The sequence below is a fragment of the Panthera leo genome, chromosome D3 (assembly GCF_018350215.1).
Source record: "Panthera leo isolate Ple1 chromosome D3, P.leo_Ple1_pat1.1, whole genome shotgun sequence".
Lineage (NCBI taxonomy): Eukaryota > Metazoa > Chordata > Mammalia > Carnivora > Felidae > Panthera > Panthera leo.
The window spans coordinates 23,038,548-23,051,890 of NC_056690.1; the positions used below are offsets into that span (position 1 = coordinate 23,038,548).

The following is a 13,343-nucleotide window of genomic DNA, read 5'->3' on the forward strand; positions in this document are numbered from 1 at the left end:
AAAGTACATTTGAATCTTGGTGCCTCCACATACTTGTTCTTTATCTCCCTTTCCTATGCCTCAGTTTCCTCATTGACCCTATGGGATCATAATCACTATTCTGCTCACCTCACAGAAATGTGTAAAGATTCTTTAAGGTAATGAGTTTGAAAACTTTTTATACCCTATGAAAAGCCAAACCAGTGGATGGGATTCCTCTTGGGCTTTGGCTAAAGACAAAACCCTAAACTTTGTGCAGTAAGTCAAGAAAAGAGAGAGAAAATCAATCCAGGCTCAGTGAGGGCTCCTCACTGCCCTGTTTCTCAAGTGAGGCACCCTCTTCTACCCACCTGACCTTCTTCCCCTCCTCCTGCTACCCTTTCAGCATCCTTCCCCCATGCTATCTTCAAAGCTGAAAATGTTCTTCCAGCTGTTCAGGGACTCTTTGAAGTAGCCTAAGACAGATGGAAAGGTTGATTGATATAGGCTTCCTGAGGTCATGCAGCGCCATGAAAGGCAGGACTCCCTTAAGCCCCCCGCCCAGCTGCAGCCTTTACAATACTAGAACCTGCTGCTTAATGATAAAAGTCACTTCCATTTCAGTGAGCTCTCTTTGTGTGGATTATCTCCAAATTCAACTCTTCAGCATCTCCTTGGCCTCCCAACCCACCTAGCAGACAGGGGTAACTGGGGATCTCAGATTTTAAGGACCCACTTGCCCAGGGTCAGCTAGAAACTAGAATCATATTTATGTGATTCAACATCTCCAGGGATTTTCCAGGCACCACACAGTACCGTATAGCTGGAATGAGTCAGCTCAACTACAATTCAGCATAGAGCGGTGGTCCACAAAGTGTGGCTCACAGGTCTCTGCAAAGCCCTGAGACTTTCAAACTTGTTTTAATAATAAGAAATTATTTACTTTTTTTTTTAAACCATGTTGCCATTTGCACTGGTGGTAAGATTGGGGGCACAAATCAAGGCAGTGGTATCATCTGCATTAGGAGCCATTGTAGTCTTCACTTACATGCACTGGTAGTAAATAAAATAATTATTTCACTTATGAATATCTTTGAGGGGCACCTGGCTGGCTCAATGGGTACAGCATGTGACTCTTGAGCTCCAGGATGTTAGTTCTACCCCATATTGGGTGTAGATTTTAATTAAAAAGAAAATCTTAAGGGGCACTTGGGTGGCTCAGTTGGTTAAGCGTCAGACTCTTGATTTTCACTTAGGTCATGATCTCACAGTTCATGAGTTTGAGCCCTGCATTGAGCTCTATGTTGACAGCATGGAGCCTGCTTGGAATTCTCTCTCTCTCTGCCCTACCCCACTCTCACTGTCTCTCCCTCTCTCTCTCTCTCAAAATAAATAAATTTAAAAATATATTTAAAAAATAAAATCTTAAAAAAATAATATCTTTTAAGAAGCATAAATAAAGATCTAATTTTATTAACTCTAGACATTTGGATACAAGTCTTTTTAATATTCTGTGTGATGAAATGAAAATTACCCATGAAGCACTTTTTTATTTTTTTTTACTTTTTTTAATGTTTCCTTATTTTAGAGAGAGAGAGAGAGAGAGATCACAAGCAGGAGAGGGGCAGAGAGAGAGGGAGACACAGAAACTGAAGCAGGCTCCAGGCTCTGTGCTGACAGCTCAGAGCCCAATGCGGGGCTCAAACTCATGAGCTGTGAGATCATGACCTGAGCCCAAGTCGGACACTTAACCTACTAAGCCACGCAGACACCCCTAATGTTTATTTATTTTTGAGGGTGGGATAGGGCAGAGAAGGGGGGACGACAGAGGATTCAAAGCAGGTTCCAAGCTGACAGCAGTGAGCCCAATGTGGGCCTTGAACTCATGACATGAGATCATGACCTAAGCCAAAGTCGGACACTCAACTGACTGAGCCACCCAGGAGCCCCTAAAGCACTTTTTTATTTTAACTTTTTTATTGAAGTAAAATTGACATAACATAAAATTAACCGTTTTGTTATTTTTTAAAAATTTTTTTTAACGTTTATTTATTTTTGGGACAGAGAGAGACAGAGCATGAATGCGAGAGGGGCAGAGAGAGGGAGACACAGAATCCGAAGCAGGCTCCAGGCTCTGAGCCATCAGCCCAGAGCCCGACGCAGGGCTCGAACTCACGGACCGCGAGATCGTGACCTGAGCTGAAGTCGGACGCTTAACCGACTGAGCCACCCAGGCGCCCCAAAATTAACCACTTTAAAGTGATCAATTCTGAGGTGCCTTTCTGGCTGGTTGGTGGAGCAAGTGACTCTTGATATCCAGGTTGTGAGTTCAAGTCCCACACTGGATAGAGATTACTTTTAAAAAGAAAAAAAAAAAAAAGAAATTTAAATAGTGACAAGTTCTGTGACATTTCATAACATTCATAACAGTGTTGTGCAACTACCACCCTTATCCAATTCCAAAACATGATCATAACTCTAAAATAAGAGTAGGTTAAGCGTCCGACTTGGACTCAGGTCATGATCTCACAGTTCATGAGTTCGAACCCCGCGTCGGGCTCTGAGCTGTCAGCACAGAGCCTGGAGCCTGCTTCAGTTTCTGTGTCTGTCTCCCCCTCTCTCTGCCCCAGTCTCGCTCTGATTCTCTCTCTCTCAAAAATAAATAAATATTTTTTAAGAAGAAAGAAAAAGAAAAAAAAAAAAAAAACTACCACTTGTCAAGTTTTAGTGTAATGACAAAAAGAATATTCACAGTTATCTGTTTTGTATGAGGCTGGATTGTCTTCATGTTTTTTTTTTTTTTAATTTATTTTTGGGACAGAGAGAGACAGAGCATGAAGGGGGGAGGGGCAGAGAGAGAGGGAGACACAGAATCGGAAACAGGCTCCAGGCTCCGAGCCATCAGCCCAGAGCCTGACGCGGGGCTCGAACTCACGGACCGCGAGATCGTGACCTGGCTGAAGTCGGACGCTTAACCGACTGCGCCACCCAGGCGCCCCTGTCTTCATGTATTTCAACTAAAACAAATTGCCAAAGATTGAATGCAGAAGCAAATATGAGAATGCAAAATTTTTTTATTAAGTTAAGCTTTAATGAGAGCTGCAACTGCATAAAACAATGCCACCATGCTCACTAAATTTCTTTGTTTTGGAAAACATAGTTATTTTTCACAAAGATATGTTACTTGTGTTCACATGTCATGGGTTTACAAAATTGTTTTTTTAATCATGCTACTTTTTTTATTCATTAAAAAAATTGTTTTAAGTAGGTCTACACCCAATTTGGGGTTCAAATTCATGACCCCAATATCACGAGCCACAAGCTCTGCCAATTGAGCCAGCTAGGCACCCCTAAATTATGCTATTTTTATAAATTAATAAATAATTTTATATTTTGTCAGTTTTCATTCCTAACGAGATAAATGTCAATTGGCATAAACAAAATCTCTTTAGGATCTTCAATAATTTTAGGGGTTTTTTTTTAGGTTTTTTTAAATGTTTATGCATTTATTTTGAGAGAGAGAGAGCACGAGCAAGGGAGGGGCAGAGAGATAGAGAGGGAGAGAGAGAATCCCAAGCAGGCTCTGCAGTCCCCCACATGGAGCTTGAACTCACAAACTGCGAGATCATGCCCTGAGCCAAAATCAAGAGTCAGATGCTTAACCCATTTGAACCACCCAGGCACCCCAGGATTTTCAATAATTGTAAAGAAACTAACAAGTTTGAAAACCACTAGTATAGAGTATTCATGGGAAATTCTCAATTGCAAAGGCATTCCATGCTTGGATTTTTTTTGTTTAAATAGCTATTTAATATATATTTGGTAAAATATAAGAAACCAAATTCAGCTCTCACAGGTATCATTGCTTAGGATGAGACTAAATTTATTTATATAAAATGATGAACTGATTTAAGGAAAAATATGAAGTATTAAAAAAAGAAACAAGCCCAGAATGAAGTCACTTGCACCTCTCAACAGAAAACCAAGACTTAATTAACAGTTTCAGCCTCTCCCAGGAATATGACCTTTTATTTATTTTTTGTTTTGTGTTTTGGTTTTTTTGGTGCCAAAACCAAGACTGAACAGGAATGTGACTTTTTCCCTTTTTTTAAGTAAACTCTACGCCCAAGGTGGTGCTCAAATCCATGACCCAGAGATCAAGAGTCACAAAGTCCATGGACTGAGCCAACCAGGTGCCCCAGGAATGTGATCTTTTAGAAGTCAATCTGAAATGTCGGGATCAGCACTAATGAAATAATCTGCTTAATAGAAACCCTGCATTCCCTTCCCCCCAAAAGATAATGTTCTGGCCAAGCAATCGTTTCTTTTGCTAATAACTTCCTAAGCCCACACTCCTTCCTATAAAAACCTTCTATTTTGTACAGCTCCTCTGAGCACCTCTCTACTTGCTAGAGGGGATGCGACCCAATTCATGAATTGCTTAATAAGGCCAATCAGATCTTCAAATGTACTTGGTTGAATTTTGTTTTTTAACAAAGGTGAACATGAGTACAAAGCTGATTGTGTCAAAAATTCATAAGGATAGTACCCAAATGATTGGACTTTGAGAAACATTCAAATAGTGATTGAGTTTTTTAATTAGACAAACTTGCCACCATAACTTACTATATGGGTAATTTCATCTGGAAAATGAATTATTGACAAGGTAATGAGTGAACACATGTGCAGTAGCGCTCAGTAGATGTACTTCCCATCCTCCTCCCAGGGAGAGGTGCCTGATAGTCTGTGACAGAGGTACCTGTCACAGAAGGAGGTGGGAAGCCTGGATTCCTGACCCAGCTGAGCCACTGACTCACTGACCTGACTCCACCCTCAGGGCCTCAGTTTTCTCATCCAGCAAATGACAGGGTGGGATGTCATCCTCTCTGGAGCCTCCCAGTCCTACCAACCATCCTCTGATTAAAGGATCCAGCTTCACCTTGTTTGGCTACTGCATCAGAGAATCACAGAACTGCAGCTGGAAAAGACTCTAAATGTGTCTCTCTGGCATGACCCCCACCAATTTCATAAATGGAGAAACTGAAGCCCAGAGAGGTTAAGAAGTTAAACCACCTTCTTGGCCATGTGGGTGCAGGGGAGGGGGTCCAGTGGGAAAATGAGAATGTTTCCTCTACACTTTGATAAATGATATAGGCGTTTGGTGGTTTAGATACCACTCACGCCTTAACAAATATCCCAGAAATTCCACTAGGAGATACAAATCCCACTTCAGCTTGAGAAAAATCAATGCCGTTGGTTGGTAACAGTGTGTTAACTGGATTGATGGATTGCTTAGTGTTACTAACTAAATCCACCTTGAAAGGTCAGTCCCCCACCCCCCACACTTATGAATTCCCCTAGGGAAGGCAGAGAAGATGAAACTGGCAAGAAGAGGATAGAAAGGAATGGGGAGGGGGGAGACTATGAGAGGGAAAGGGAGGCTTTCCCTTCTCCTCTCCATTTCCCCTCCCTCTCTCCTCCGTCCCCTCTCTCCACCCTCTCCCATTTGAGACAACACACCCCTCTCAGTGCCCAGCTTGCTCTACCCAAAGCTTCCCTGCAGCCTGGGCCAATTTGCAGCCACAAATAGAACCAGAATCCACTGAAAATAGCTCCTCCTCCCTTCTGCCCAGAGTTTCCAAGGGCTGGCAAGGATGCCCTGCCCGTACCAGCCAGGCCCCAACCAGGGAACTCAGGTAGAGGGACACCAAGGCCAAGGTTGGGGACCAGCTAAGGAACAACAGCTCCAAAAATAACTGACTCTTGTTACGTGCTGGCTCCATGCCAGTACCACTAGGAGCTTTAGTTCCCAGCAACCCAATGAGGAAGGTCCATACCATTAACCCCATCACACAGATGAGGCTCTGAGAAGTAAGGAGCTTGCCCAGAGCCACACAGCCAGTGGGAAGGTGGAGCTGGGGTCCACATGGTTAACCACTTCACTACACTCCATGCAAGGTGACTCTACTAACTAGCTCCAGGTCCCCAAGGCTGTGGGGAGTTCATGACATCCAGAACTTGCGCGAGCTGGGGAAACTGAGACCCAGAGACAGGAGAAGCACTCAGTAAACAAGTAAAGCAAGCACCCAGGTCTCTTGGCATAGGGGCCAATGGTTTTGCAGAGGTTGGAGCAAACAGAGACTCCCTTGTTCCTTTTATGTGGAAGCCCCATGGGTCTTTTTCTCTTTTTTTTTTTTCTTTTTCTTTTTCTTTTCTTTTCTTTCCTTTCCTTTTTTTTTTTTTTTTCTTCTCATTTCAACTTCCTCCCTTTTCCCTCCAGAGCAGAGAGCCTGCTCCAGCCACTGGTCTGGCAGCCAGGCATCCTGAGATTACCTCTTCTTCCCCCTCTCCTCAGGGTGTTTAATGTTCTAGGGGAAGAGAGCAAACAGCAGGGCATAAATCATGGATGACACAGGCTGGTTTTCTCCTTTGCTAAATATGAAGCAGACAGAACCCAGCAAGGGAAGAGAATTAGCAGGGATTTGCTGGCTCATTTAAATCCAAGGTCCAAAGGTACACATTTCTCCAACCCCTGAGAGTTAGATAAATTTTCTTCTGCCCCAAGATCCCATTTGTTATAAAATAATTCTCCGAAACAGTCTTAACCTCTACAGCGATGAAAAGAAAGACTGAAATAAAGCCATGGAAGCTTTGTTGGGAAGGAATTAAGTTATTTAAGAAGTGGTTGAGGGTTATCAGGGCACCTAACTGGCTCAGTCAGTAAAGCATGTGACTCTTGATCTTGGAGTTGTGGATTCGAGCCCCATGTTGGGTGTAGAGATTACTGAAAAATAAAATCTTTGGGGTGCCTGGGTGGCTCAGTCGGCTAAGTATCTGACTCTTGACTTCAGTTCAGGTCATGAGCTCCCAGTTTGCGGGGTCGAGCCCACCATCAGGCTCTACGCTGACACCACGAGTGTGCTTGGGATTCTCTCTCTCACTCTCTCTCTCTGCCCCTCCCCCTCCAAAATAAATAAATTAACTTTTAAAAAATCAAAAAAATAAAATAAAATAAAATCTTTAAGGGGCACCTGCATAGCTCAGTCGGTTAAGCGTCTGATTCTTGATTTTGACTCAGGTCATGATCTCACAGTTTGTGAGATCAAGCCCTTCGTTGGGCTCTGCACTGACAGCAAGGAACCTGCCTGGGACTCTCTCTGCCCCTCCCCCCTTCAAATAAATAAACTTAAAAAAAAAAAAGAAATGGTCAAGGGGTATGAAGTAGAGTCTCACACCTAGTGTCAAACAATATCAGTCCCATTCTGAATCCTGCCACACCTCTACAAAGTTTGCCAAGCTGCCTCAGTTTCCTCAATGTGTCTGAGAACCAAGGAATTCAAAGAGTATACACACTCAGTCAATCTTTGTTGAAAATGTACCCCCTTTATCTAGTACCATGCCGAGTTCTGCAGTTGCAACAGTGACAACAGTGACAACAGTGACAAGAGAAAACCAGGCTCTGCCTTCTTGGGACTCGGTCTATTTGGCAAGACAAAGCCAACGGAAGGCCAGGTTATAGCTCTGATGGAAAAGATACAGGATTTATGGCAGCAGTTATGTAGGGAACCTACCCCACACTTGATGGGAGGCAGATAACATTAATGCAGAGATTGGAAGGAAAGGTAGGTGTGGTGTGCCTGGTTGGCTCAGTCAGTTAAGCATCTGACTTCAGCTCAGGTCATGATCTCACGGTTCACAAGTTTGAGCCCCACACTGGAGCTCAAAGATCCACATCGGCTACACCATGAATGCAGAGCTTGCTTTGGATCCTAGGTCTCCCTCTCTCTCTCTGCCCCTCCCCTGCTTGCTCTGTCTCTCTCTCTCTCTCTCTCTCTCTCTCTCTCAAAAATAAACTTAAAAAACAAAAGAAAAGAAAGGTAGGAGTTAATCTAACAAAAGTCAAGAGAAAGGGTGGTTCAAGAGATGGAACAGCACATCCAAAGACCCAGAGACAGAAGACACCCGACCTATTCATTGGACCAACCAATTGGAACAAATATAGGTTTATTTGGACATCTCTCTGTGAGGCAAGCTTACTATTCATTTTAAGACTAGACCCTTGCTGAAATTCTATGATTTAATGCTGTGTTAATCATAGAGCACAGGCTGGATTCCATAACGGTTGCATTCTTTTAATATTACGAATTCCTTCATCAGCACCTCTAGGAAATAATCAACCTTGTTCCAACAAGTCTCTCGATGTTGACAAATCCTTTTATTGAATGTATTCCATCTATCTCCCTGAGTCCTACGTCCTTGACTTTCAAGGTTCAGTATTCTAGAACCTAACTCACTCCATCCTCCTTCATCAGGACACATATGACATAAAAGAGCAGCCAGTATGATCTGGAGTCTTCAGTCTTTCTGGGAAATTACAGAATTATATTCAACCAGAGAGAAAAAAATAAAGCCCAAACATCCTCTATCCCCAGCCCAACAGCATGGAAGATTGCCAATGAGGAACACCTTGGTGGGAAATGTGGCTCTAAAGGCAGGAAACAGGATCAGAGATGTATATGCATGTAGAAATGAGTTTTCCCTTTCCACCAATGAGGCTCAGAGAAGCTGGGTGACTTTCTTGAGGTCCTACAACAAAAAAGTGACCTAGCCCGCTTTCAAACCAAGTTATTGGCCTACAACTTCAGAATTTTGCAAATGTCTCTGGGGTATGATATTACATAGCTATCATCAAAATAAAAAGAACAAAATAAGAGCTTCCTAGCTGAGGGTCACTTGGGTGGCTCAGTCATTTGGGTGTTAGACTCTTGGTTTCAGCTTAGGTCATGGTCTCACAGTTCATTTTTGGGATCGAGCCCCACTGAGCCAGCTTGGGATTCTCTCTCTCCCTCTCTCTCTGCCACCCCCCTCATATAAATAAATAAATATTTTTTAAAAAGAGCTTCCTAGCTGAATAAATTGGGAATATGATGAGTTCAACAAAGATAACCAGGTTATCTTCTTTGCTGTCGAAATTCTCAGAGCCTTCATATGCTGATAGACATAGTGATGTTCCAAAGGAAGTTATAGCTGATGACATATTGTTCTGGGAAACTCTTGGAATCTGGGCTCCTAGGAATCCACTTTGAAAAATACTGTGCTATCTAGGGGCACCTGGATAGCTCAGTCAGTTAACGCTCCAACTCTTGATTTCAGCTGAGGGTGTGATCAATCTCATGACCGCTTGTGCTCTCTCTCTCTCTCTCTCTCAAAATAAATAAACATTTCAATAAATAAATAATCATTTAAGAAGAAAAAAATACTGTACTATCCCACGATTTTCGTAGCGTGTTATCCTTGTATAGAAAGGGAGTCCAGGGGCACCTGGCTAGCTCAGTCAGTGGCACATGCAACTCTTGATCATGGGTTTGTGAGTTCAAACCCTGTGTTGGGTGTAGAAATTACTTAAAAAAAATTTTTTTTTAAGTTTTTAAAAATTTTGTTTATTTTGAGAGAGAGAAAGAGAGAGAGAGGGAGAGAGGGGGAGAAAGAGAGAGAGAGAGAACGCAAGAGAGGGAGGGGCAGAGAGAGGGAGAAACAGAATCCCAAGCAGGCTCCACTCTGTCCGTGCAGAGCCAAATCAGGGCTCAAACTCACGAACCGTGAGATCATGACCTGAGCTGAGATCAAGAATTAGACACTTAACCAACTAAGCCACCCAGGTACCCCCCAAATAAAATCTTAAAAAAAAAAAAGGAAGAAAAGGAGTCCAATCTATTGTCAAATCACAAAAATAATACAATTTAGTAATGAGTTTACCGTCCTTTATTTAAAGGGAAAAAATCCATGGATTTGGAAAGTGCAGTCCCTCGCAAGTAGTGGAGCACTCTTGGGCATTTTGGGCAAAAGCAAATTAAAAAAATATTTTTTAATGTTTATTCATTTTTGAGAGAGAGAGAGAGAGAGAGCATGAGCATGGGAGGGGCAGATAGAGACGGAGACACAGAATCCAAAGCAGGCTCTAGGCTCCAAACTGTCAACACAGAGCCTGACATGGGGCTCAAACTCACAAACTGTGGGATCATGACCTGAGCCAAAGTCAGTCGCTTAAGCAACTGAGCCACCCAGGCACCGCGTTTTGTTTTTAAAGTTTATTTATTTATTTTGAGAAAGAGAGAGATAGAGCTCATGAGCAGGGGAGGGACAGAGAGGAAGGGAAAGAGAATCCCAAGTAGGCTCCATGCTGTCAGCATGGAGCCTGACTCAGGGCTGGACTTCATGAATCATGAGATCATGACCTGAGCCAAAATCAACAGACGGTTAACCAACTGAGCCCCCCAGGTTCCCTGAGCCTCAGTTTTATCCTCTATAGCAGGGGCCAACAAATTTTTTCTGTAAAGGACCAGATAGTAAATATTTGGGGCTTTACAAACAACGTACATCTTTGTGGCATATTCTTTCCTTCTTTCCTTTCTTTTAAAAATCCCTTGAAAAAGGGGAGTCTTGGTGGCTCCGTCAGTTAAGCCTCTGACTTCAGGTCAGGTCATGATCTCACGGTCTGTGGGTTTGAGCCCCGTGTCAGGCTCTGTGCTGACAGCTCAGAGCCTGGAGCCTGCTTCAGATTCTGTGTTTCCCTCTGTCTCTGACCCTCCCCCGTTCATGCTCTATCTCAAAAATAAATAAACGTTAAAAAAATTTTTTTTTAAATCCCTTGAAATGTAAAAACCATTGTTAGCTATCAGGCCATACAAAAACAGGCTGAGGGGAGAGGGAAAGGCAGAACTGGGGCCTGAGCCATAGTTTACTGACTACTGCTGAACAGTGCTTAACAAGGAAGGTATGAGGAACTCACTAGGTATTCTGCATTTCATTATTTGTCCTCCTAAACAATCTTAGGAGGTAGGCATCAAGTTTCTTCCCCTTTCCAGGGCAAAGCTGATGTCCAGGGAAAGAAGAGAAAGAAAGAAGATAAACCCACCAAGTTCTGATGTTCAGGAGAAAAGATGCCCAACTTATATTGTAGACCTGTAGAATCTCTGTAATTTCTATAAGAGAAGGGTTTAAGAACAGTAAATTGGTCGAAGAGAGGGACTCAACACTGCATTTATAAGGCTTTTTGCATAGTACACACACTTTTTACTTAGAGTGGATGCTTGAGAGGGGGTTGATAGAGAATGTGAGCTAAGACCTCCAAACTCTGTCCCTGCCATAGCTCTTGTGGACCAAGTTCATTGTTAGCCATTGTTCAGGCCCCCATCTCATGGGTCCACAAACTAATCTTGTGAGGCAGGTAATAAGATATCCATGAAGGAGAGAAAAGGTGGGGTTCCAGGTTAGTTAACTCCCATATCGGCTCAGGGTCTCTCAGATGATAAATGACAGACTCACAGTGCAATTGCAGGTCTCCCTGGCCCCAAATCAGGGCCTGTTTCAATACACCCCTGCTGCTTTACACTACTTCCCTGAGCCTGTGTTTGAATGATCAGGGTACTCACAGTCAATTTATTACAGTTTCACACTTAATTACACAGACCTTTAGATTGTTTGATAAATGTATCACATATCAGTCTTCATTCAGTCTTTGTATGGGTTGATTTCTTATGTTTTGTTTGCCCAAGTTCAATATTTGAGTCAAGATTGCTGTGGGTTCTTGGCCCAGAAATAGACCCACACAAATATGCCCTACTGATTTTTGACAAATGTGTCAAAGCAATGTAATAGAAGAAAAATAGCCCTTTAAACAAATGGTGCTGGGGCAATTGGTTATCCATAGGCAGAAAAATTGAACAGCTATCTAAACCACACACCAAATACAAAAATTAACTCAAAATGGATGAAATATTTATATGTAAAATGTAAAACTATAAAACTTTAAGGACAAAATAGGAGAAAATCTTTGAGATCTAGGACTAGGCAAAAAGTTTTTAGACATGACACTAAAAGCATAAATTCCAAGGGGCACCTGGGAGTTTCAGTCAGTTAAGCATCCAACTCATGGTTTTGGCTCAGGTCACCATCTCATGCATGGTTCCTGGGTTTGAGCCCTGCATCGAGACCCATGTTGGGATTCAAGCCCCGAGCCCTGCTTGGGATTCTCTCTCATCCCCTCTCTCTTTCCCTCCCCCCACCCAACTCTGTCAAAATAAATAAATAAACTTTAAAAGCATAAGCCCCAAAATGAAAAGTTGAAAATTTGGAACATGTCAAAACAAAACAAACCAAACCAAACTTATGCTCTTTGAAAGACCCTGTGAAGAAAATGAAAAGGCAAGCTGGATACCAGGAGAAAATATTTGTAAACTACATATCTGACAAAGAATTCAAGTTCAACAGTAAATATCAAACAATTCAGTTACAAAATGGACAAAAGAGGGGCGCCTGTGTGTCTCAGTTGGTTATGCGGCCATCTCCAGCTCAGGTCATGATCTCATAGTTTGTGAGTTTGAGCCCTGCGTCGGGCTCTGTGCTGACAGCTCAGAGCCTGGAGCCTGCTTCTGATTCTTTGTCTCCCTCTCTCTTTCTCTCTGCCTCTCCATCGCTCATGCTCTCTCTCTCTCTCTCTCTCTCTCTCTCTCAAAAATGGATAAACATTAAAAAAATCTATATGAATCCATCAACAGATGAATGGATAAAGAAAGTGTGGTTTATATACACAATGGAATACTACTTGGCAATGAGAAAGAATGAAATATGGTCTTTTGTAGCAACGTGGATGGAACTGGAGAGTGTTATGCTAAGTAAAATAAGTCATACAGAGAAAGACAGATACCATATGTTTTCACTCTTCTGTGGATCCTGAGAAACTTAACAGAAGACCATGGGGGAGGAGAAGGGAAAAAAAAAAAGTTAGAGAGGGAGGGAGCCAAACCATAAGAGACTCTTTTTTTTTTTTTTTTTTTTTTTTATTTTTGAGACAGAGAGAGACAGAGCATGAACGGGGGAGGGGCAGAGAGAGAGGGAGACACAGAATCGGAAGCAGGCTCCAGGCTCTGAGCTGTCAGCCCAGAGCCCGACGCGGGGCTCGAACCCGCGGACTGCGAGATCATGACCTGAGCCCAAGTCAGACGCTTAACCGACTGAGCCACCCAGGCGCCCCATGAGACTCTTAAAAACTAAGAATAAACTGAGGGTTGATGGGGGGTGGGAGGAAGGGGAAAGTGGGTGATGGGCATTGAGGAGGGCACCTGTTGGGATGAGCACTGGATGTTGTATGGAAACCAGTTTGACAATAAATTTCATATTAAACAAATTTATATGAAAAGCAAAAATGAGCAAAAGACATGAACAGACATCCCACTGAAGGCAGTATACAGATGGCAAATAAGCACAGTTTCTGCATCATTCGTTATTAGAGAAACACAAATTGAAACCACAATGAGATATAACTACACCTATCAGAATGGCTAAAATTAAAAAAAATAATAATAATAGGGAGCACCAGTGTGGCT

The 13,343-nt window shown here is 42.6% G+C and overlaps 1 non-coding gene across 1 annotated transcript; it reads right to left on the reverse strand.

The window, feature by feature from the left end:
* Positions 1-12,901: 12,901 nt before the first annotated feature.
* TRNAP-UGG lies at positions 12,902-12,986 on the reverse strand. Its single transcript has one exon. It is a non-coding gene; the product is annotated as a tRNA-Pro (tRNA).
* Positions 12,987-13,343: the final 357 nt, after the last annotated feature.